The sequence below is a fragment of the Dryobates pubescens genome, chromosome 4, assembly GCF_014839835.1.
Source record: "Dryobates pubescens isolate bDryPub1 chromosome 4, bDryPub1.pri, whole genome shotgun sequence".
NCBI lineage: Eukaryota > Metazoa > Chordata > Aves > Piciformes > Picidae > Dryobates > Dryobates pubescens.
In genome coordinates, this window is record NC_071615.1 from 2,022,125 (window position 1) to 2,047,026 (window position 24,902).

At 55.0% G+C, this 24,902-nt stretch overlaps 1 protein-coding gene across 3 annotated transcripts in view; it reads right to left on the reverse strand.

The window, feature by feature from the left end:
- The window catches only part of RAI1 (retinoic acid induced 1), an 82,271-nt gene that overhangs the window by 27,265 nt on the left and 30,104 nt on the right, over positions 1-24,902 (reverse strand). For 2 of the 3 annotated variants that reach the window (XM_054180284.1, XM_054180285.1), the window contains one exon: positions 16,590-16,670. The gene's annotated coding sequence lies outside the window, so the exon portion shown is untranslated. Of the gene's footprint in view, positions 1-11,222; positions 11,336-16,589; positions 16,671-24,902 lie in introns of those variants that run through there. The other variant, XM_054180286.1, reaches the window with a different exon arrangement.

Here is a 24,902-nt window from a genome sequence, read left to right on the forward strand (position 1 = left end):
CCTTCCTGCTGGCTGAGAAAAGCCAATATGTCTGCTGCTCCTGCTCCAGCACAGTAATTGTTCAGCACTGGTTATCATCCTGCCAGAAAGGCACCAGCTACCGCTGGGGCACTCTGCTTGCTGTAAAATGCAGCTAGATGATTTCCTAGCAAAAAAAAAAAAAAGCAAGGGTTTTTTTTGTTGTTGTTGTTCTTGGTTTTGTTGTGGGTTTTTTGTTTTTTTTTTTTTTTTCCAAGGAAGTGGGTGGAATCTGCTCGTCTCTGATTAGACAGCTTGGGTTTTTTGTTTTCCTGGTGCTTTAGGGAAAGAGAGAGAGAGAGAAGCGGAGGGGGGGGGGAAGAAAAAGAGGCATAAAATGTGTGGCTTTCCATCCCCTCTGCCCTGAAAGACAGGCTCGCACGCATCCTGGCGATGGTCCCCCTGGGACACGCAGCTTTGCCCACACTCTGAGCAATGATCCTGTGGAATGAGGCTATGATCTTTCATCAATCACTGCCGAGCGCTTCTCCCTCCCGCGCCTGCTCCCCTGCCCGTGCTCGTATGGCCGCCTCACTCCGCTTCCCACCCTCGACTCCCAAAATCCAAAGGTGCAGGCTTGGTCCCCAAAATGCCTATGAGGGGCAGGATTCTGCTCGGGGCTGGGGGGTGCTCAGAACAGCCTCTCTGCCGCCGTCGCAGCTTGGTGTGATCAAAGGATGCTTGGGAGGGGACGGGGGAATGCCAGGGAGCCCTTCTGCTAGAGGAGGCTTGCGGGATTGCTGCTGCCAGGCAGGGTGAATCCCCAATCCCAGGGCAGCGCTCGGGCTAAAGCAGGACGCTGCGAGGGAGGTGGGACCAGGACAAGCCCTGAGGCTGCAGAGAGGCAGGTCTGCTTCCCCGCCCTTGCCAGGGGAGGAAAAATGACTTGAAATTAAGATTTCCTGATGTTTGGGGGCTTGGAGACCTTGACACCCCCTGCGTCCATCTGGCTCTTCCCCTCTTGCGGCAGCTCGTTCCTGCGTCCCCGGCTATCCGTGAATACCAATTACGGTTTAGGAGAATGTATATCTGAGATGTGCAAATACAAAAGGCAGGAAATAAAAGTCATCTCTTACTGAAGAGGAGAGGTAACCATGACTACCTGGGACCTCATTTAAAACTGTGCCGGCCGCAGGCTAAAAGGCAACGAGCTTCCTATTGTTACACACGTTTACGGAAAGCTTTGAAAAGCCCTTTCCCCCCCAAAACCAGCTGGGAAGGGAGCATGAAAACGAGGTTTGGAGTGGAGGGAAGGATGGGGAGGATATTTATTGGTGTTTGTGTGCCGGTTTTGCATCCCCCCCTGCAAGAAAACAGCCTGTGAGCTAAAAACTTCAAATGAGCAACTCGGAGGGAGACCAGGAGCGCCTGCAGCTGCGGCATCGTGGCTCCGACGCCACGTGGCAGCCGACCGGGAGCCCGAGCGGCAAAGGCAGAGCTGAGGCTCAGAGAGATGTATCCCCAGAGGAAAGCAGGGAGCAAGTGAGACCTCAATGGGCTCCTGATGCTTCAAGCAGTGCTAGGATGTGCTGGGGCCTAGAGGGGAGCCGAGAGGAGATGACGGCTCTCAGTGCCAGGCTGCTCACTGTGACACAGCTGGCACCCTGGCATGCTTTGTCCACCAGCATGGGCTGCAGTTGGTGAGACCTCAAGGATTTGCTGGTTTGTCAAGTGTCATGGAGGCTGTTTGCATGCTGGATCCTGCACCCTGCAGGAGGGATGCCTGGGAGGCTGGGGAGTGATGAGGAAGCGCCAGCTGCCCAGCTGAACCTCCTCTACAGCCAGGTCCACAGTGCTGGCACGGAGACAAAAGATGATGGCTCACTGTCTCCAGCCACCAGCAAAGACACCCAGTTGCTCCAGCATGAGTTTAACCATGACCTGCCCCATCCACATCAGAGACTGGAAAAGCTGTCTTCCAGCCACCAGCCTAACCACACTGCTCTTGAGCTCATGATTACAAGGCGATTAAATTCCCTGGGCTTTGGTTCAAGAGCCATCCCACCTGCCATGCTAGTAGCACATCCCTCACCATGGGGAAGCTGTTGGGAAGTCAGTCTGTGCCAGTGCTTGCCCCACTCTGCCACCCTGTGAATTCCTGAGGTTTTGGGGGCCACTAAATCCTTGAGGTTTTGGGGACAACTTTCCCCATGGAGGACAGGACCTGGATGGTCCCCTTGCATCAGCCACAGCAAACCACTGCCTGGGAGGGATATCCCAACAGGGCCACCAGCAGAGTGGAGAGAGGAGCAGCAGCTCTGGTGCATCAGGACCCTTGAGAGGTGCCAGCAGTTCTCATCTGGCTGACACAAGGTCCCTGCTCCATGCTCACCCCATCTGATGCAAGCAGCAGGTGATGAAGTTCTGCCATGCTGATTCCCAGCCAGGATACAGCCAATTTCCCACTGCACTAAACCCCTGCAAGGGGCAATGTGATAGGTGGGACAGTGAGAGGACCAGGAGCTGACAGGCTGTTGGGAATGGGCCCCTCCACCAGCTGGGTAGGGTGACACAGGGAGAGGCACAGAAACAGGGTCTGATCCAGATCCTTCTGCTGCATAGGATGTGGCAAGCATAGCTGCCCTCTGTGCCACATCCTTCACACCTCCAAAATCTCCATCCTATGGGATGGGGTCACAAAATGCCTTCCCAGTCTAGGAGGGCCTGCAGAATGGCTCTGCAAGTGTGGCTATACTGGAGCACCCTGGCACTGCTCGCTAGCACTCACAGCCAGTAGGAATCACCTTTCTGAACCTCCAAACCAGATGCCACATATGGTTCATGGCACCAAAAGACATCAGTGTGGTGGCAGTTGGATGTGGCACTTGCCTTCACCCCCTGTCACCACTGGGCACCTGATGCAAGCTCCCATCAACAAAGCAACCCTGTGCCCCACTGCCAGCGTGCCAGACCCACACCTAGGACCACACAACGGGGCTGCAGGCAGGAGCCCATGCCAGGAATTATGGTCTGTACAAAAGACAATGACAGTGAATCTTGTTACTGGCTTTTCAGCAAACGTAATTCCTTTTTATTAGAAAATTAAAGGGTATGAAAAGCTTTCCAAGGCTGAAGAGCTGAAATGTGCTTTCATAAAATATGCGGCGTCTGATAAAACGGATTTGCTTGTCTGCCTGCCCCGGCCCCCTCCCCCTCCTGGTTATTATTCCTACTGGCAAGGTGATGCCTTTTGCCAAAACACTGATCCTGACGTGGCCAGCGCTCACCCACAGAGACTCTTGGGGACCAGTGTTGCTCCCTGGCCATCCAGCCTCAAGGCATCACACAGCTTGTGCCTGTCGGAGGTTTGGGTTTGCTTTTCACCCAAAACAAAGCTCTGAGGGCAGTGTTTCCCCTTTGAGGTCTCAGGGAAAGGTTGATGAAGATCCATCACCCCAAACTCAGCCATGAGAATACAGCAGTTACAGGCAGAAGGAGAGGTGAAGCCAGGCAATGGTGGGGAGTAAGCAATGGATTCTCCCTAACCATTGCACAAACAGCAACTATTTGAAACCTCCCAGGGAGCCTCTCCTGAAGAGCAAACCTTTGCTGCCTTCCCATGCACCACATAGAGCTGCCTGCGAGAGATGCCCAGGGTCTGCCAGCTGCTGGCATCAGGCAGCTAACTTAAATGAGAGGAATCTCCGTTTCTTCCCTTTAATTGTTCCCTCTCTCTGGTTCATCTTTCCAATTGCCCAAATCAGCCTTCCCAGGTGTGCAAGGTTAAAGGCTTCTTGCTGTCTTCCACCTGGGCTTGTGGGTCTGGCACTGGCAGAGCGGACCCTAGCACCATGGAGTGATGCCCACAGGCAGTGCTGCCTCTCCCAGCTTTCATGGCCACAATGCCCCCCACCAGCCCTCTACAAACAAGGGCCTGGCTCGACCCTCCAGGTTTTGCATTTCCATTGCCAGGGTCAGTTTTGCCTCTGCAAGTCCCTTGGGATGAAGAGCAGTGGGACACATCTGTCTGCATCCAGATACCACCAGGGCCACTGGGACTGGCACTCTCTGACAGTTTGTCATCCTTATCCTGGTAGACTGGAGAGGTGAAACAATGTCCCTTGGCTACATTAGGGAGCCACTGCCCCCAAATTACTCTAGCCCTGGTGATGTGACATAGGGTCAGGCAGCGAGGGGTCAGCAGCACTCCCTGCAGCATGTGGGACAAGCCACCGGACACAGAGCTGCTGGGGCACAGGTGGCACCCAGCGGGCTCCTCACCCTCCTCCTCACCAGCACCGCTGCCACTGCGAGAAGTAACCCCTGTGGCAACACCGCTTGTGCCACAGGACCAGGCGTCCCTGCGTGCCCCTTCACTCCCCTCACCAGCAAACGCGCCGCGACCCAGCTGCGACAGCTTCTCCTCTCCAACCCATCCGCCGCGGCCCCCCGGTGCCGCCGGCAGCGCCGTGCGTGTGCCGCCCGGCCGGCGATTACCACAGGAAGAGCCCTAACGCTCCGGCAAACCTCCCTGCTCAGCCCCGCTACAAATCAGGGTCAGGCGGCAGCGCTGTTAGACAGAGCCTGCCGCGACGTGCTCCTGCTCCTAATGTCCTCCCGGCACACTTAATGCGGACACGGAGGAGAGCGACGGCCTGAGACGGTGCCCCGGCCGCGCTGCCCGTCTCAGGGTTGCTGCCCCACGATGCGGCTCTCCTGTAGCGGTGCCAGCTCGGAAGCGGGCCCGGCAGCGCTGAGCGTTAACGCCAGGGAGGCAAGGCTGCCCGGGGATGTCTTCCCCTCCGGCGTTGCTCTGGCTTTACCTTTAGCATCTGCAAATGTGGTTAAAAGTTTGCCGAGCCTATTTTTGGAGCCTCCTCACCACATGCGATTTCTCCATCGTGAGACAGGAAATGCTGAGGAGGTTGTTCAGCACTGAGCTGCTTTCTCCTCTGAGCTCCTCTGATCTGTGTGGTGCTGCTATGGCATCGGCCCCCAGCTCCCTGTGAGGGGACAGCATCCTGAGGTGGTAGCCACAGCAAGGGTGCCACAGCAAGCAAGCCACACAGGCCCTGCACGTGCCAGAACGGTGGTCACAGTGAGGTCCCCATCCACTGTCCCTGATCTCCACATAGGAACAGATGTGTCCCACTGCCATTAGTCCCCAGGTAACTGAAGAGGCAAAACTGCCAGTGGTAATGGAAATATACCACCTGGAGGGTCACATCTGCCACAGCTTGAATATGGAGTTCACTTTTGGGTCCCTCACTACAAGAAGGACATTGAGGTGCTGGAGTTAAGTCCAGAGAAGGGCAACGTAAGTGGTGAAGGGTCTAGACCACAGGTGGTCTGAGGAGCACCTGAGGGAGCTACGGTTGTTTAGCCTGGAGAAAAGGAGGCTCAGGAGAGACCTTCTTGCTCTCTACAACTCCCTGAAAGGAAGATTGGAGCCACATGGAGGTCAGCCTCTTCTCCCCAGTAACAAGTGATAGGATAAGAGGAAATGGCTTCAAGTTGCACCAGGAGAGGATTAGGTTGCACATGAGTAACAACCCTTGAGGGTTGTCAAGCCCAGGGCAGTGGTGGAGTCCACATCCTTGGAGGGGTTTCAAGGCTGCGTAGATGCGGTGCTTGGTGACACAGTTTAGCGGTGACCTGGCGGTGCTGGGTTAACAGCTGGGCTTGACAGTCTCTTAAATGTCTCTTCCAACCAAAACAATTCTGACTCTAAGCCCTTCTCCACCAACTTGCCCTGTGCCTCAGTTTCCCTAAAACAACAGCAGTTCGCTTTGCTCTCCACCCTGCAGCAGCTTGGTGACTGCTGCACCTCCTTGACCACAGGCTGCACTCATGCATTAGCTCTGGGCATGCCAACGAACAGACCCTGGCGGGGATGCCCACCACCCACCCTTTTAATGCCCGCTCCCTCCCAGCATGATCAGCTTGGCACGTCCCCAGTGTCACGCTTGACGCAAAACACTCCGGAGCCCGAGCGGAGCCCGACGGCCCTGTCGGGCACCATCCCTTCTGTCGCCTGTCACAACCCCGTGCTGGAAGCGGTGGCAGGGGCCTGCCAGCCTGGCAGCGGCTGGGCGGCGCGGGTGCCCGCTGTTTGAATGTCAACACCTCATTTATACATCTTGATTGGCTCTCATCAGCCATGCTGCGTTACACCTGATTGCTCCGCGCCCACGCGGGGTGCCAGACTGCAGCGCCTAATTTCATTTAATTGGCCCTCCATCCCAAGCAAAACAGAAATAGAGGAATCAAGAAACAATAAAAGCAGCTTCCCCTCCTTCTCCCCCTGCCCTTCCTTCCCTTCTCTCCTCCCCCCACCCCCCTGGGGAAAAAAAAGAAAAAAAAATATAAAATCCCTGCCTCTTCAGGGCTGGGTTTATTTCATAAGCAGGAGCAGGCCTGAGGGCTCTGGGAATTCCTTCCCAGCGGTGCTGGACCCCAGGAGATGCTTTGCCACCCCATGGACTTGGTGTGCCCACGCTCCCCCTTGTCCCCTGGTGAGCCCCACGTTCGTGTCACGCTTGCCTGTGCTCCTTCTCCCGCTTGCTCTCGCAAACCACTGAGGCTGAAATTTCAATTAAGAAAGAGAAATAATTACCCACTGCTCCACATTTCCTCTAAAATGGTAGCCAATGCCAGCAAGCCGAGTCACCGCCTCCCGCCGCGTCCTGGCACTCAGCGCGGGGCTGGCATTCGCCTGACATTTCCAGGATAATGCCAGCCCAGGCACCGCTCGCCAGTGGCCACAACCGCACCCCTCTCCTGCAACTGGGCAGCCAGCACCACGCAGGTGCCTGGAAGAGATGAGGCTTCCTTGCTGAGAGTGGGGCTGCTGTGAGCCCCTGCCACCCCAGCTTGTCCTTGTGCTGGGTCTGAGACCTCTGCCCAATGCTGCCTGTTCCAGGCCATGCCCTAGGCTGGAGTCCTGGCCCCCTGCGCTCCACCTGGCAGAGGTGAGCCATGATAATGCCTTGGCTCACCTCTTCCCAGCCCCAAGCCACACGCTGCATGCCACCATCATGCTGCCAGCATTGCCAGCCCCTGTGCGTGGAGGCGGGGAGCAAGGGAGGGCAGGATCGAGAGGATGGGCAGAAACCAGGGCAGGCAGCAGCCTCGGCTGCACCAATGACACTGCCAACACACTGGGCAAAGGCGAGTAGATGCTCTCAGCCCACCTTGGGGACACAGCTATATCTGTCTCCCCCACGGTGCTGCTCCAGGCAGATGTCCCAATCCAGTGCTCACCAGGGCACCTCAAATCTGTCCACAACCCCTGGCTATAGTTCTGCTTGTATTTGCCTCAGTGATGTCCTAGAAACCACACTTCTGGCATTGCTTTATTTTAGCACAGCCAGAAATGAAAGGGGGACAAACCCCATCAGGGTTGGAAAGAGCACAAACCCTGATTGGAGGGTGCTCTGACATCCCACAACAGCTCCTGCAGCTTCTCCTCACCAGCCAGCCTGTCCTGGCTCCAAATCACACCTTGTTGGGGTAGCACAACCCTGTTGCAGATCGCCATGGTCCAGCACAGCCAGAGGTGAGACATGCAAACCCCAGCAGAAGGCAGAGATAGATGGATGCTGACCTGGGCACAGGAGGCTCAACCATCATGAGGATGAGGACAAGGAGGAGGAGGAGGAAAGGAGAAGCATGACACATAGGGTTGGCCTTAGGTCTCATGCACCCTGCAGGGCTGTGATTCCCTCCTGCTCCAGTCAAAACCTCCACCGGGCACCAAACCAGCAAGAAGCATCAACTGACTCACACCAAGCTCAGCTTGAGGAGATGCCACATTCAAGTGGTGGGGCCTGGAGTGGAGCTCCAGGAGTGAGAAGGCAGCAACGGTGAGATTTGGTGTGGAAATGGGCACTGCCCACACCCCAACAGATACAAATAGGCTGCTGCCCAGCGCTTGTGCCACCCTGTGCTACAGGAGCTGCACCCTGAGTGAACAGCCATTGTGCTCAACAGCCCCATGAGCACTGCAAGGGTCCATGCTGCTGCCCAACAAGCCAGTGTGGATGATCTCTCCCCCAAACCAGACCCTCTGCAGCCAACAGCAACAGTGTCTTATTTTCTCTGGATGCTTTCCTGATCCCCTTCCCATAAGCCAGAGGGTCAAGGGGGCCGCAGTGAAGGCTGTGAGTCCCATGACTCCGGCAGGAGGAGATGCAGGAGCCCCAGGCAGTGATCACAAGAACAGGGAAAGCAGTAACCTCAGGTTGCAGATTAGCTTCATTTTATAGCCAGGGAGGCAGAAACCTCCTGTGGTTCAACATCTCACTGGAGACCACCCAGGGAGCCTGGGGAAAGCCAGGGAGAGGTCACAGGTCTCAGTGGGGCAAGAGCATTGTCTCCCCAGGGAGGGAACTAGCTCACAGCCAGCAGGACCCCACAGCTCCACTGACCCATTGCAGCACCCCAAACTTCATGCAGGGCCACACACTGAAGCCCTTTTCCCTTATGACCCCAAACAGACGCTTCTACCATACTGGCAAGGGCTGTGAGCAACCAGCTTGGTGAAGAGAGGCTCTTTAACCGAGTTTAAATTCACTTCCCTTGACTCGGTTCCCAGTTCAGCGTAGAGGAGACCCAACTTGGCCAGCAGCCACAGCACTCAGCTATTCACATCCCTACTGAGAGACACATTCCTCAGCACTGCAGCTAAGTGCAGCACAGCCTTTGAGGCCTTCACCCCTCCTTCAATGATAATTTATGCCCTCTGACCCTACTCCCTCTTTTAAATCAGGCTGATCAATAGAGAAATCAGACAATCCTTTTAAGAAACTATCTCATCTGATCCTTCCAGCTAATGATCTCTGCTCTTCTTACAGCTGTTTGCAGATATGTAGCCCAGGCTGCTGGGGGAAGTGGGAGGAAGAAAAGACACTGGGCCAAATTTCTCCTTCCTCAGTCCACGCTGGAGCAGCAGCATCGCTGCCAAGTTGCACAGAAGCAAAATGGGAGATGCCAGCACCTGTCTTTTGGAAAACCAGAGCTCCTGTCGTCAAGCTGCCAGCTCCTCCAGCAATGCCACACTTGTGCCTGCTGCTGAGCATCATGCAGCAGGGAAGCGACAGTTCCAAACACCTGCCCCCTCAACCATCTCACCACCGAACGTGCCCTTCTCCCAGCCTGGAAGCCCTCTGAGGATATTCTCCTTCATCCTCACTCTTCCTGCAGGCTCCAGCCTCCTACAATTGCTTTTCATTGCCTCTTCTGCAAAGAAAAGCCAACACCACAAAGCACCAGTTCCTGGCCGAGCTGCAGTCGCCTGCACCCTATGCCATGCACAACCACAGCACCACAGCTCCCACTGGTGCTCAACAGAGCAGTGAGCACTGGTGATCTCCATTGCCTGGCAAGCAAACCTTTGCCCCTCACAGCAGCAAAAGCCCACGGGTACAGCCACCTTCTGCCATGGAGAAACTAAACCAGGTTGGTGGGAGAGGGAGCAATGTCCAACGGGAAGAGAAAGGCAGAGCAAATGTTCCCGGAGGAGCCTCCGGAAGGGTTTTGTTGACGGTGGCTGTGTTCCTATTTAACTGGCAAAGGAACAGGGTTAAGCAATGAAGAGAAGCATCAGAGAATGCTTTAAGTCTTCAAAGTAAATCAACTCCTGGAACAAACACACTCAGCAGCCAAACGTCCCCTTCTCCTTTGTGTGTGCTAGGCTTTGGACGTTTGTCATGCAGCCCGAGAACCACCCAGAGGAAGGATGCTCTCCTTGCACCCTGAGGCCATTTCTCACCCTGGCACACTCACATGGGGATTTCTTCCCTGCCCAGGCAGGATCTGTCCTCCAGCATGCTCCCCATAGACAGCTCACCCTGCAAACCACCCAGGAGGCAGGATGGGACTGTGCCCCAGGGTGGTTCAGCACCCTTCCCGCACCTGCTGGGAGCCAGGCTGCGGGCTCCAAGCCCTGGGGCACCTCCAAGGTCCGTCCCCCCCAACGTCTCCTCCCACCCAGCCCTTGCTCTGAAAGCCGGCGAGCAGATGCAAAAGGCAAAGGGCTGCGGCAGCGCAGCGCGGTGCAGGTCCTGCCACAGCAGTCAGAGTGAATTACAAGGTATTAGAGCCCCGCGCTGCCGAGCCCGGCGCGCAGCAGCAGTCACGGTGAAGGACACGCTGTGATAGGACTAGAGCCTCCTCCGGAGAATCCAGTTGCCAGCCTGCTGAAAGGCAGTGGTAGGAACAGGCCAGCCCTGTTCTATAGATCATGCAGCGACAGGCATGCTGAAGGACACGCTATTACAGGACGAGGTGGTGTTGAGGGGGGGTTAACCCTGCGCCAGCCGAGCTGAAGGACGCAGTGTCTGGGGGCGGGGGGGGACGTGGCCGTGCCTCACTGGATCAGTGAGTGCCGACGCCTCTGCGAGCCAGCAACCCTGAACGGTTTTAATGATTCTTTCCTATTTTATCGAGCACCTCATTTTCATTTATGTGCTGGCCATGTCCACCTGAGAACGCGGCCGGTGATGCTCCTTCCCAGCACTGCTCCAGTACTCCCTCCCGACGGGAGCCCAGCACAGCCAGCAGGGGGTCCCCAGCACAGGGGACCCATCTGGTGACTGACCTGCCCTGCGGCCCCATTGCACATCCCATGAGGACCATAACAGATCTGGGCAGAGCCTCCTTGATGCTCAGTGTCCCTCCTTATCAGAGCACAAGCACTGAGTGCTGATTTTAGTGGCTGCCATAAATGCAGCAGGAGCGGTGTCCCCTGGTGAGGCATCGAGCGGTGACTAAGAGCGGAGATGACAATAAAGCGGAGGAAGCAAGGTCTGACTGCAAAGCAGCAAACCAACCCCCCCGAATCCAGCTTAGAGGCACTGCCTGACAACGTTTCCCCAAACCAGAAGGGAGCCCAAGCCCTGCATGGGCACGAGAGGAGCTGGTGACAGGGAGCCGAGCTTGGGCTCGGGCTGCGCTCAGCCCTGGCGCAGGCTCGGTTTGGGTGGAAATCCCATAAACGGGAGGGGAGAAAGGCTTCCCCACGTCAGCACACTGGGATGGAGTTCAAGCCTCTCAGCAAAGCACACAGGGAGCCTTCTGCACATCCTCTACGTATAAATCTACCCCCTTAAAATGTTCTCAGTGGTAAATGTGGGAGAGCGTGCCCAACTTGACAGATCACAGCGTATTTATGGTGCTTTGGCACAGGGGATACAACCAGTTGGGATTTTCGCTCGGCTCTACCACTTGGGCATAGCGCAGCCACAACAAACCCATCTGAATACCTCTCGTTTCCACCAAGGCAGAGATCCAGCCCGTTCCCTGCGGAGCAAGTTCCAGACCTTGGGCCAAATGAACCTCTGACGGATCTCCATCAGCTTCGTGGAGTTACAGCCACAACGTGGCCCACGCAGGACACGTCAAAGCTCTTCGCTTGTCTTCCAGATCGCCCAAACATCGCGGCCTCCGTTAGCGCAGGAGAGGGACACATCCTCCAGGAAAGACCTCTTTGGATGCAGCGCCAGCCCTTCCTTTCCCTTATTTCCTTTGCTTCCTGGGATAAAAGGCGAGGGAGAGGATCCATAGCACGTCTGAGCTGTCTGGGAAAGAAATAGGAATTTCCTCCTGCCATTCCCAGCCTTTTAATAGGCAGGTGGGATGCGAGCAGGAATAACTCAATCAAGACAGAGCAATTTTTAATTAATTTGTGGATCCCTTCGCCGGCTGATTGCCTTGGAGACAAAGGGGAAGCCTCTCCTTTAACACTTGTGTGTGCCTGGTTCTCTGAGCCTCCCCTTTTCACCAGCACATCTTTAGTCTTGAAAGCTGCACAAAAGGAAGCATTCCTTGATCTTTTACCTCGGCTTTTGCTAAGACGGAGACACTCACGAGGGGGAGCTGGGCTGGGTTTCTGGAGGGGTTTTTGGGTATTTTTATTTCTTTTCTATTTTTTTGGATGATCTTAGATCCCAAAATGCATACAGAGAGGGGTGGGGAAGGGAAAAAAAAGAAGGAAAGGGATAAAAAAACCCCATCCTTAAACCTAAGAAAGCAGAGCGTTTTCTGTCGACACCTTCTGCCCAGCCTGCTCCATCCCCAAGGGGAGGGAGTTGAAAGGTTCAAGCTACATCAAGTGGTGAGTAATGCAGCGGGAGGCTCCTGTCGGGGCTGGGCTCTCGCCCCCTGCCATCGCTCCCTGCCCTGTGCCCGATGCTACGTGGGGCAGAGACGAGCTCTTGCCACCCCCTTCTCCCTCCCCGCGCCAGCGACAGTGGGGATGCAGGAACTTCCTAGGCAGTGACTGACACTACAATTATCGATTGCCGGCTGCAAAGGCTTGCTCTCGCCTCCTCCCCTCTTCTCACTTGTTTTCTTCTGTGCAGCAGAGTGCCAGCCTTCAGAGACTGCTGCTGGAAAAGGCTCGGATTGACGGGGTGTCAAGATATCTGCTGGCCCTGGCTTTTAACGGTCCCTTGCAGGGGGGAGAAGGAAGAACCCCTGCACTGGCAAAGGAAGCTCTGCTAGCTCTGAAAGAAAGGGAGGAATGAATAGCCTTCCTCTCGCCTCCATTGAGGAGATGCTCTTGAACCACAAGCAGCTTTTTCAGTCTCAGCTTGGCTGTGCGCATCTCAAAAAATCTCAAGATGCTGGGAAGGAGGAGAGGCAAGGTGCCAGCTGGCCCCCAGCAGTGCCTTTATCAGTCCTCAAACCCAGCACCTTCCCCATCAAGTCTCCATGGGGTGGCACAAATATGTGACCACATGCTCATCAGATCAGGCCATGGCCATTTCAGAGCAGAGGAGGGCAAGAGGTGTCCTGGCTAGATGAGGTCACCCAGCAAAGGCTGCAGAATGAATGGGGCACCACCCCCCTGCCCCGAGGCTGGGTGCATCCTCTGCTGCTTGGCACCGATGGCATAGGGAGGACCAGATCAAAGGGTTTTCCCAGCAACCACAAACAAAGCAGGAACTTCAGGTCATCTCCTGGGTCCTCCACCAAAGGCTGCAATGCCAACCTCAGGAGGCCACCCTGCCCACTGGTTCCTGGGTCCTCCACAAGCCACATCTTCAGCTCAAGTCAGCTACCCCCAGCAAGTGCCATCCCCACCACAAAACTGGGATGGCAACCTGCCCACGGAGGTGTTTGCAAAGCCTGGCAGCACCTTGGAACCATGGCTCAGTGTTACATGCTGGAGCCAGAGCCCTGAAATTAAAGCCAAGCTTCAGGACTGTCGGTGTCGACACCTGGTGATGGGAGGAGAGGGATCGATGATGGAGAGTCTGTCGCTCCTGATGCATCGCTGTCAGGGTCAATACACAATTCTCGGGGAGATCAGACGTCCAGGTTAACTGCTTTGCCTCCGTGCTAAGCTGATGGGCTGGTGGAGCCCCATCCTGCTCACACATTCCTCTTCCCCAGCCACACTCATCCCCCGCAGCCTTCAAATGCCACCGAGAGCATCCCCAGGGCTTGCGGTGCTTGTTTTCACCCACAGTAGAGTTCAGCTGTAGCTGTAAAAGGTGTCCAGGGCTGGGGGAGGGACACATGGCCAACACGGACCTGCCTCTCAGGAGCTTTTGGCTGCACCAAACCAGCCCAATGCCACATGCAGCACTGCCTTCAGAGCAGGTGGGAACACAGGGCTTGGGGACAGCCACCACCTCCCTGTGATCACAGAGACACCTGGCACCCAAGGGTGAGGAAGAGTGAGTGTGATGTGACCCCCCGTGGAGGGGAGCCCCATCGACCAGTCCCTCTGCTCATCCCTGTCCTAAACTGCTGAGCAACAGAAAAGCCAGGAGAGGGGGGAATATCACCTTTCCTGCTCAACACAGGTCCTGCTGCCTCACTGGCCATGTCCCACCCTGCATCCTGGGCGGGCAGAGGACCCACGTGGCTCTGGTACAACGCCTGTCCCCTCCAGGTGACAACTGGTCTGCAGAGTCACCCCACAGTCCTGAGGGCCAAGAGATCTGAGAGAGTGGGGCTGTATCATGCCCTCTGCACCGAGTGGGCTTGTGGCACCCCATGGCACTCCATGGACCCTGTGGCACCCCACAGCACCCTGAAGCCACCTAGAGTTCCCTGCCATTGCAGCAAGCCCGTGCAGGAGGCAGGAGCCCTGCTTTGCACCCTCACCAACAGCTATCCCATGCCAGGCAGGATCTATCCCACAGCCCCGGGTGGGTCCTGTGGGGACAAGGGGCACTTGCAGCCAAACTGCAGCCTCTCACCCTGCCGGCTGCCAGGGCTTTTTAGCCACGTATCTCCTCCTCAAGCACGGCACAGCCACCCAGCCTACCCACAAGGGACCAGGGGGTCTGACCTGCCAGCAGCCAGCTTTGGGGGGGGCCACAGCATCACACTCCAATGCCGGCACAGCCCCCCCCCCCCCCCCCAAATACCCAAGAAAACAGAGCGTGGCATGAATAACAAAAGCAGCGATCAGTAAAGACTCTCCCAAGAGGCTGCAAGTTCTTCAATTAGAGCTCTCATTATAGGAACGAGAAACTCCACGCCGTCTTCTGTACGGATAACACTTTTTTCCCCCTCTCTTTTAAAGAATAAAGGGAGGGAGGGAGGCAGGGAGAGGAAGGCTGCATCTCTAATGCAACAGACAGGTCTGCTGAGATTCACTTTGGCTCTTATTTTGACTTTCATCTAAAAGAGCTGCCCTGGGAATCCATTAAGTCCAATTTAAATCGGCTCTCCGCCCTCACGGCTTCTCCCCGCCTTCGCATCCCTTCCACTCCCCCCTGCCCGCCCCCCCCCCCTCCCCCCCAGCTCCCTTCGTCCCCCCTCCTTTGGAAGCAAACAAACACAAAAGCAAGGCCAGGCAGGGCAGGCAGCGAAGGGCAGGCAGCGAAGGGCAGCACCAGAGCCATTCCCAGGGGATTCCAACCCTCCCCGGGGCAGTTGCTCCATCTTTATTTCCGCCCAAATAAACACAATCCCACCACGTTTGGATATCGCCTTGGTATCACTCACCTCAGCGGCACTTTTTTAGAGGGGGGGTTGATGGGGGTTTGAGACCTGCTTCTGCCCTCCCACATTTCCCCCCCACCCCCCCCTGCTCCACTCACAGACATATTTTCCTCGGATTTGATTCTTTTCAGGTATGAATAGCTCCATTAACACCGCAGCCGGCAAAGTTGGATGGGATATAATCACATACTTCAGGTTGGGATTTTTATTTGTTTGGGTTTGTATTTTTTTCCCCTGCCTTCCTCAGCCCGCTTCCCCAATTCCAAGACCATTCCCTTTGCCTTTGGGAATCACCACACCGCCGCAGCCCCGCAGCGGGGCGAGGGGACGGACCCCCCTCGCCTTTCATCTCACCACACTCATTCAAGCCCTGCTTCTGTCGTATAAGCAGTTTCCAGCTCTTCCCACCCACACACACCCCCCCGTAACACACCCGCTCTGCATTGCATCCTATTCATATGTTTCCAATCATCGCTGTTCCCTTCTTTAAAACAAAAGCACAAGGACCCCCCCTACCAAGCAGCAGGCTCAGATCCCCCTCACCAGGCTCCTCGGTTATTCCCTGGTTTGTTTGTTTATTAATGTCAGCGGAGGATTTGGGGAAGGGGGGAGGGCGGGGGGTAAAAAAAATCTGCCATGGGAGAAAGGGAGTGGGAGGTGAAAGTCCCACCGAGGGGCTTCCCGAAGGAGCAGCCAGATGTGTAAACCCCGCGATTCCTCGGGTGATATCTGCTAAGCTCCCTGCCCCGGCAGCCACCGAGAAAAAGCCCAGAAGAAAGCAAATGCATGCAGGCAGCGTTCTCACGTGCAGACAACGGCAAGCAGAGCCAGGCGCCCGCCCAGCCCAACTTTTACAACTAGAAACCCATCCACATCCACAGCTCCACCGTGAAATAAGCCTCCCTTGGAAGATTTCCCTCCTCAGAGGCTTTCGCAGCGCACCCCCCCCCCCCCTCCCACCCCCCACTCTTCTCTTCCCACCCCCTCTCCTCTTCCCCCCCCCCCCCCCACTCCCCCGTGCCCCGTTTATTATTTTAACTTTGGGAAAGTAGGAGTCAGGACAAGCAAAAGGAATCCAACCCTTCCGCACACAAATACTCCAAGTCTCAGCTGTTAAGCTTTGTTCAGACACTCATCCATCGGCAAGTCAGGAGGATTTTTGGACCGGTTGCAAATTTCTTTATTACTTCCAGAAAAGCAAAACAACCACCACCAGCACACACAGCCCCCTTACCTCCCCCCACCCCCCAGCCCCCCAGTCTCCTTCCACCTCCTCCGCTGCTGCACACAGGACACAGACACACAGACGGACGTACCCCCCCCCCCCCACTTCCCTCCCCCCCAACCTCCCAATTTCCCTCCCCAAACTCCGCGGTGCTGTGCATCCGTTCAATCGCGGCGGCACACGAGTTGCACAAGAGCGGGGGGAAAAAAAAGAAAAGAAGAAGAAATAAATCCAGGCAAAAGCTCTGTCCGTAGACAGACAGACAGACACACCACACAGAGAGAGCTCCGATTCGGCTGCGGCTTCCAAAGGGGGGGGAAAAACAAAAAAAAAAAAAAAAAGAGGAGAAAAAAAAAGAGAGAGAGAGAGAGAGAGAGAGAGAGGGGAAAAAAAAAACCGGGGAGGAAAAAAAAAAGCACAAAGATGTAGCTTGCAACAATACCTGCGCTGGTCCTCGCTCTCTCCTCTCTCTCCTGCTGGCTCGCTCTCCTCCTCTTCCAGAGCACAGTAGCCAGATTAGATCCTTAGAAAAAAAAATGTGAGAAATAGCACAATTCTCCCTTTGCCTTTTTTTTTTTCTCTTTCTTTTTTCTTTTTTTTCTTTTTTTTTTCTTTTCTTTTTTTTTCTTTTTTTTTTTTTTTTTGCTTCCCTTCTCAGCAGCCCTTCTGAGCTCCTTCACTAACCATTATTCATAGACCACTAGGGGATATAAGGTAATTAGAAACGGCCCTATAGCATCCAGGCTGAAAATGTAATGCCAGCGGTAGGAGTGGTGGAGGGCTCTGGCTTCTGCGGGCGGCTCCGGCGGAAAAGTGCTCGCTGGAGCTGGGGACGAAGGTGAGAAGTGGGGTGGAGGAGAGGGTGAGAGGGGTGCTGGTGGCTCCCCCTGCGCAGAAGACCACGGTAGCTTCAAGGATGCTGAGGGTCGGCGGGGGGTTGCGTCGGGTTCAGGGGATGATGGCTGGGGTGCTGGGGTTTGGTTTGGGTATTTTTTTTGGGGGGGGGAGAGGGGGTAGCGGGGGGGGGGGGGGTGATGGCTGTGCCCGTGTGAGCCGTGCTGGGGCTGCGTGTGTGTGTGTGTGTGTGCGTGTGTGTGTGTGTTTGTGCCAGGAATAGCAATCAGCAGAGGCAGCACACAGAGCGCAAAAATGCCATCATGCAGGGTCAACAGAAAGCTGCAGACATTTTTTTCCCTTTTTTTTTTTTTTTTAAGGCTTAATCCTCTGGAGCGGGGGAGAGGCAAAAGGAGGAGGCTGCTGCTGCCGCCTTTATAGTTTTGATTTTTTTTTCCCCTCTTCCAGCCTCGTAGGATCAGATTAACCCCCCCTCCCCTCACACACACACACACGCCAGCCCCAACCATCCCAGCCCCTCCACCAGGCGTTGCACTGGGGAGATACCGGAGTCAGCCTGGGGTGGCATGAGGGTCTCGTCACTGGGATGAGCTGGGTGGGATGAGCGGGGTGGGCTCGCCCAGCAGCGGGCACGGAAAGCAAGAGGGAGGCAGCACAGGGGGGAGTGGAAGCAAAGGAACAAATCACACCTGCAGCTTTCTGCCTGCTGAAGCCAGCTGCAGCCCAGGCAGGAAAAATACAGGCGCACGGATTCCCAGCGCCGTGCATCTGCTGGGGTTTAGGTGCACGGTGAGCTGATGGTAGCTCACCCCTGGGAGACATTGCTTGTGGGGGGAAGGGGGGAGGACCTTATTTGAAGGAAAGGGAAACGGTAACAAAGAGCAATCCTTCCCCACACATTTTTTTCCACGAGGTAAATAAAATCCGGCGCAGAGGCAAAGAGGGGGAGCTGGTCCCCTCGCAAAGGGAAGCACAGCGCTGCTCTGGTGGCCCTGGCACACCGGGACGCCCACGTCATGCCACCAGCAGTGCCCATGCAGGCTGACCGAGGTCGCTGCCGTGCAGCTCCGTGTGTTGGTCCCTGCCTAAAGGGTGCAAACGCCCAGCCCTGCCTCCTCCCACGACTCCACTCTGAGCCTCTCTCTAATTGAACCAAAGCTGTTCACCTTGATAACGCAGCAAGGCAGCGAGCTGCCGAGCCATACGCAGGGGGCTGGAGAGCTATTTGATCCACTTCCAAGGTGCTGCCTTTCAATTCAACCCCTTGCTCTTGAAGGATGGATAACCAGACCCTCTCTTTTCCCTGTTAATTACTTGAGATAGCAGGCATCAAGCTGCAAAACAGACCAGACCTCATAAGGAGACCCAGCATCTGCCAAAACAGGCTGTTTGCTCTCATGTCCCTGGTTCCTTTTCTCCCCAGTCTTATCCCTGTCTCCATCCTGATTTCCATCCCCATCTCCATTTCAGCCCCAGCCTGGTTGTTTACAGCCAATACACCACACTATGCTCCCAGCCACCTCCAACTTCACACGTGCCTCTCTGCAGGATGGTAAAGCAAGCCAGGATGCCATGGCCCCCCTGGGACCCAGTGTTTATTCCCCATAACCACTGATCCCACTCTGCCCTTCACAGGGAAGAGCTTTTCCATCATTTGGCACCACAGGCTGTGGACTGCTGCCCTAGTAAATCCAAGGTGGGACCTGTCTAATGGACATCACCTCCAGCTTCTCCTCTGGGACTCAGAGAAGGCTAAAGTGTTTGTTAATTTTTTCTTCCAATCCCACCAAGTCAGCAGTCTGCTCCATCCAAGTCATTCCCTGGCTCTGGTACGTTTGAAATCCCCTCCTCCAGGAGTCCTGTGATTTCAGGACAACCTCAGCCCTGCACTTCTCAAACCCTGACCTCGCTGTGGTGAGGACCAAGGTTGAAACCACAAGCTTCTGAGAACCCCACATGCAAATGAAATCACCACCAAACACTTCGGTGGTTTTTTTCCCCTGGCAGATTCATAGTCCTGTGACTCAAATTTATGGGTTCACAAAGGCTGGTTTGATGATTTCTCAGCACTTCTGAGGTGGTTGGCACCCACATCACCTCCATTTGTGTGACAAGGCCATGTCTGTCCCTGCCCAGCTGCCATTTGGGTGGGAGACCATCGCCTACCACAGCAATTAAAACTCGTTAAAGCCTCCAAGCTCAGAGGATGGTGCTGCACTTGTGTAGATGGGAAAGTTTCCATCCTCTTGATGAAATTCAGCTCCAGAGCATCCCCTTGAATGACTCACAGCCCCTCCCCCCCCCATAGGTGTGAATATGGCCCCATGCCCTGTGCATTCATCAGCTTCTTCCACAGAGAAAATCCCACCCTGAGCTACCACAGATCCAACAAGACCAGCACCTAAAAGCCTCTTCCCATCCGCCCCGCCAGGAGTGCAGGTCTCACCTTGCCAATCAAAGTTGGAGGCTTCCCTGGAGGTAACTCCTCCACCTCCTGCCCCAAGGGGGCTATAAAATAATGACTCATTGCAATGTCATTTCTGGAGCTGCTAAAACAAAGGCATTTTGGTTTCCTCAGTGTCTTGCCACCTCGACCTACAAAGATAAGGCTTCCTCCTCTGTGCTGAGAAAAATGAGCTTTTCCCCACCAGCCTCCCCTCTGTCTGACCCTGCTGTGCTTTGCTGGCCCTGGGACATCCCCAGTGCCAATGTGGGATGCTCTGAGCTGGCTCTTCCTCATCCCTCTTCCTCTCATCCCTCCTCCTGGCTGATGTTGCCAATGATCCCAAACGATTGCTCTCATCCCCTGACCCAAGTGACACCTCGCACTGCCCACCCTGTACCCGCAGCTCCGTGCAGGCAGGGAGCAGGCAGTCCTGCCCCAGCTCTCATCAAGCTCCATGCACCAGCTCTGAGCGGATCCGATGGATTTTCATTTGCTAACTTTGCCCTTTGGGCTATTTCTAACGAGCTTCCTCACACTTAAAAAATAAATCCTTCATCTTGTGGTGTTGCAGCAGCAACCCTTGGGACGACTGTGCCTGCAAGGAGCCTCCAAATTAATTCCATCACAGTCACTTTGGGTAGGGTGGACATTGCATTGACCTCCTCGGATCAGCTCCTGCCCAGGACCCAGAGAAAACCCTTCCCAGAGCAAATATTATGGCCTTCTAAAAGGCCTTCTGTGACATTTGGCTGGTGCAGCATGGCCCTGAGAAAGGAGCCACCAATGTCCTCCCGTGACCCTGTCCCCTCACAGCACCCCATACTCCCAGCTCCAAGCTCCCCTGCAGCCTCTGCCCACGGCACCACAGGTCCATCCACTCTCCTGGTCTCTTGTGTCCCACCAAGACAGAGGAATCGGTTCTGGGTGCCTTCACTTCCACTCATCAGACGTTTTAATGAGTTCCTCAGCACTCAGCACATCCCCACTTCACACCACCCCCCCCCCCGAGGCCAGCCCCGCTCCCGCGGCGTGCCGAGGCCCCCATCGTCTCGAAGGCTTTTCCTTGGTGGGAGAGCAGTGATTATTTCTCTCAAAAGGTCTCTTATAATGGAAACCATCTCTCCATCCCTCCTTGGTCTCCTCCTGCCGTGACCCAGGCTCTGTGGAGAGGAGCTCTGCTCCGAGGCAGCGCCGTGTTTCCATGGAAAGAGTGAATAGCAAGAGTCTTCCCAGTGGTTTATTAGAATTCCTTTTACTCCGATGGAGAGTTTCAGAGCAAAGTAAAAAGGCTTTAATGTGGGGCTAATGGAGCCCCTGGGAAGTCCAGGAAGGAAATCTCCCTTGGAGAAGAGGAGGCGTGAGGAGAGGGAGGGCAACTTTCAAGACAAATTCCTGGACAGGTTGAAATTTTTTGGGTTTTTTTTTCTCCCCCCCCCCCTCCTTTTTTTTTTCAGGAGCCATCTCAGGCAGCGAGAAATGGCAATGAATGTTTGTTTTATTTTTAACAGATGTTACAAAAGGCCTGCCAGTAATTCAGTGAAAGAGGCAAGAAAACCTAGATCCCACTCACTTTTCCCAGCATGTCTTCCATCCCCTCCCTCCCTCCTTGCCTCCCTCCCTCCCTCCCTGCCTCTCTCCCTCCCTCCCTCTCTCTCCAGCTCAGTAAGAATTGCTTATCTGCATTTAGCATATCATAGTTAAAGGGGAAAAAAAAACCCCAAACAACAAACCAAAATAAACCAAAATAAAATGCAAAATGAAATAAAAATTAAGCAATAAAATACCAATGGTGAGCCACTTCATTTCCTCCCCCCCTCAGGCTTTGGGTTCACTTTAAATCCTTGCTTGTAGCAGCTATTAATTGTCCTGAATACATTTTCCTGTCTTCTCACATCTCTCAAGCCCATCCACTCGCCTGCTTTGGGTGTTCCCATTTTTCCCCAGCTCCCCATCCTGCTCTCTCCCTCTTGTTCCCCCCAGGGACACGACAGCTCTTGACTCTGCAAAGTGTTTGGAGCACAACAACCGCTGCTCCCTGCCTGGGGATGCCCCAGTGTGAAATTCAGGCTACAGCCTCCTCTTTGGGGCCAAAATGCAGGGATTTGGTTATTAAGAGATGGGGAGATCGAAAGGGAAGGAGGTGTAATGGAAGGGTACTAAAACCAGCCAGCCAGTGGCTGGAGCAGGAGTAGATGTCCATGCTTCCAACAACCAAGGTGCAGAAGCCCTTGCATGCACAGGCACCACAGTGCTTGGCTGGCCAGCAGGCAGCTTGGAAAGTGATCCAAACCCCACCACGACAGGTAGGGTATTTGGGGTGAGATACAGCACTTGTGTCACACACAAGAAGCAGACCTGGGAGGCCAGTGTCAGTCCCAGGCAGAGAAGCCCTGAGTCCCAGAGAGGCCACCTCTCCTGAAAATGAGCAAGCCTGGCAGCTCCTGCTTCAATGCAGGCTGCAGTGGCTCTTCCTTTTCATGCCCAACCATGGAACACTGCTTTTCTCCTCCAAAAAGCCACGGAAACCTGGGCTGGGTACATCCAAGTTCATAGCCCCATGTGCAGGTCATGGATCCTGCCTGTATGCAGGAACACCTGGCAGAGGCCACCAAGAGTTGGTGCTTTTCCAGCTCAGACTCGTGAGATGAAGGGCAGGAAATCTGTATGCATGAGGGCCTGTGGTGACAGGATAAGGGGTAATGGTTTTAAACTAGAGCAGAGTAGATTTAGATTGCACATTAGGAAGTTCTTCACTATGAGGATGACACTGGAACAGCTTACCCAGAGAAGCTGTGGATGCCTCATCCCTATTAGTGTTTAAGACCAAACTGGATGAGGCTTTGAGCAACCTGGTCTAGCGGGAGGTGTCCCTGCCCATGGCAGGAGGGTTGAAACTAGATGACCATCAAGGTCCTTTCCAACCCAAGCCATTCTGTGCTCATTCTATAAACTCCAGGGTGATTTTCTGCCTCATTCCCATGCAGCACCCTTGCACACAGCCCATCATCCCACACATCAGCACGCCCTGTGCCGGATTCACGTCGTATCAATGCCTTGTTTGCAGGATTCCAAGCTAAGGCAGGCTCTGGGAAGCGGCTACAGGGCAGTGCTGATACAAATGGGGTGTCCCTGCACCCTTTTACACATCCCAAGCCCTGCTTGTTTTCCAGGCAGAAAATGGCATCCGTGTGCATTTCCAGGTGACGGAGCAGAACTGGCTGCTTTCACTGCGCTCTCTCCTCTTCCCATTACAATTCTGCACCTGGTTAGCAATTGTTGGAAAGAGGTTAATCACAGCCCTTAAATCAGGAGCCTCGTTGCGGTATGCTTGGGATGCACATCTGTGCTCTCCACAGCTCATCCCCAGCGGCATTTGGGGGCAATATGCCAAACAAAACCCAACCCCAAGCAAGCCAAATCCCTCCCCAAAAGGCATGAGAAGCACCCCAGGGTGCTGGACCCAGCTAATTCTTCAACCTGATCCTGAGGCATGTGTGAAATGCTTGCCGTGCTCCCAGCCCCAGCACCTCTGTGGGTTAGGATCACAGAATCATTTAGGTTGGAAGAGACCTCTAAGATCATCAAGACCAACCATTAACCCAGCACTGCCAAGTCACCACTAAACCACATCCCTCAGCACCACATCTACACAGTTTTGAAACCCCTCCAGGGATGGCAATGGCATTTTGGTCAATGTTGGCACAGCCTCTAAGTCACAGAAAAGGCTTTCTAGAGGTTCCACTTTTGCTCACTGCCAGCTGTGTCATGGAAGGGAGGTGTCACCTCCAAACATCTCAAAAGCCACCAATGAGGACCATGAGCACACTGAGCCCCACATCCAGAGCTCAGCATTACACTGGGTCGGCTCTTGGCAGAGCTGGAGCTCCGGTAACCACCGCCCGCCCAGCTTTGCTCCTGGTTTTCAAGCATTGCAAAACCCAGCCTGACCTTGCTATTTCTAGGCCTATCCCAGGGGATTGCCCTGCTCTCTCTGGTTTGAGAAGGGGAAAAAAAAATAGCATTTTGGAGCACTGGAGACCTTTGGAGGCCAATGCTTGGCTGGGCCTGGAGCTGCTCATGCAGCAGAGCCGGCAGCACCAAGTGCCAGAGACAGAGGCTGCTGGGTGCGTGCAGGCACACGCACAGCCCGGGAAATGGAGAGGAATTGATCCTGGAGGCAAAACTCTTTTGTTCTAACCCCACTGCTGTAACTGGATCTCCCCAGGTCCTCTGCTCAGGAGCTGCATCGCTTTCATGCCTTCTCCCAGCACCAGCTTGTCACATTCCCCTGTCACCTACGGCAGGGAGAGGACGAGTGAGAAGGGGAAGGCATTGCTGTGTGAGAAGGGAAGGCATTGCTGTGTGAGAAGGGAAGGCATTGCTGTGTGAGAAGGGGAAGGCATTGCTGTGTGAGAAGGGAAGGCATTGCTGTGTGAGAAGGGAAGGCATTGCTGTGTGAGAAGGGAAGGCATTGCTGTGTGAGAAGGGGAGGCATTGCTGTGTGAGAAGGGAAGGCATTGCTGTGTGAGAAGGGGAGGCATTGCTGTGTGAGAAGGGGAAGGCATTGCTGTGTGAGAAGGGGAAGGCATTGCTGTGTGAGAAGGGAAGGCATTGCTCACAGTGCTTGTTTACCTCACCACACACACACACACGAGGGGTGCACGGCGGTAACCAGCAAAAACCCAAGAGGGAGCAGATTGCAAATCCACAGCAGGACACCACCCCTCAACCTGTTTTTAACGAGGTCCCCCAACAGAAGGGGTCCCTGCCAGGCTCCCTGCTCCCCACCAGCCTCCCTGCCTTTCCCTGCTCGTCTCTGTTTTTCAGCTGCAGAAATGCTGATTCACAGAGCCCGGCGCAGGAGGCGTTTGGGAGGCAGAGAGGAGCGACCTGGCTGCTCTGCTGCCTGCGCAGGCAGGAGCTGCCTCTGCAATGCCACCCGAAAGCCTCCCGACCTCCCCGAGAGCTTTCACACCGCTGATTAGCGGCGCTGAAGCTGCTGCAGATTAATCTGCTCTGCGCTCGTTCCAGCACCTCTTATCCAGCGGCTCCCTCGCCTCTCAGCAAGGTGAATTCATCCCTCCTGCTCCCCAGGAGAGCTCTCGTGCTGATTTTTCTCCCCTTTCTGCACAGGGGAAGGCAAGGTGAAAGATTTCATGCCTTGCAGAGATGGGGATGGTGGGGATGGAGCTATGCAGGAGGTGGGGTGGATGGCACTTGGGTCCCCAGGGACCTACTTTGCTTTCCAAGTGGTAGGGCAAAGCAAACAACATCCTGGCCTGCCACTGTGCATGTGTCAGGGTCCTTTGCTGCATGACCACCAGTCTGGGCTCCATCTCTTCATTCCAGGGCAGGGGGGTCTGCACTCTGGCTGGCCTCCTGGCACCAAAAGCCCGGGCATGAGCTGAACCTTCCAGCCTTGTGTCACCTCCTCTCTCTTGCCCATGTGGTGTA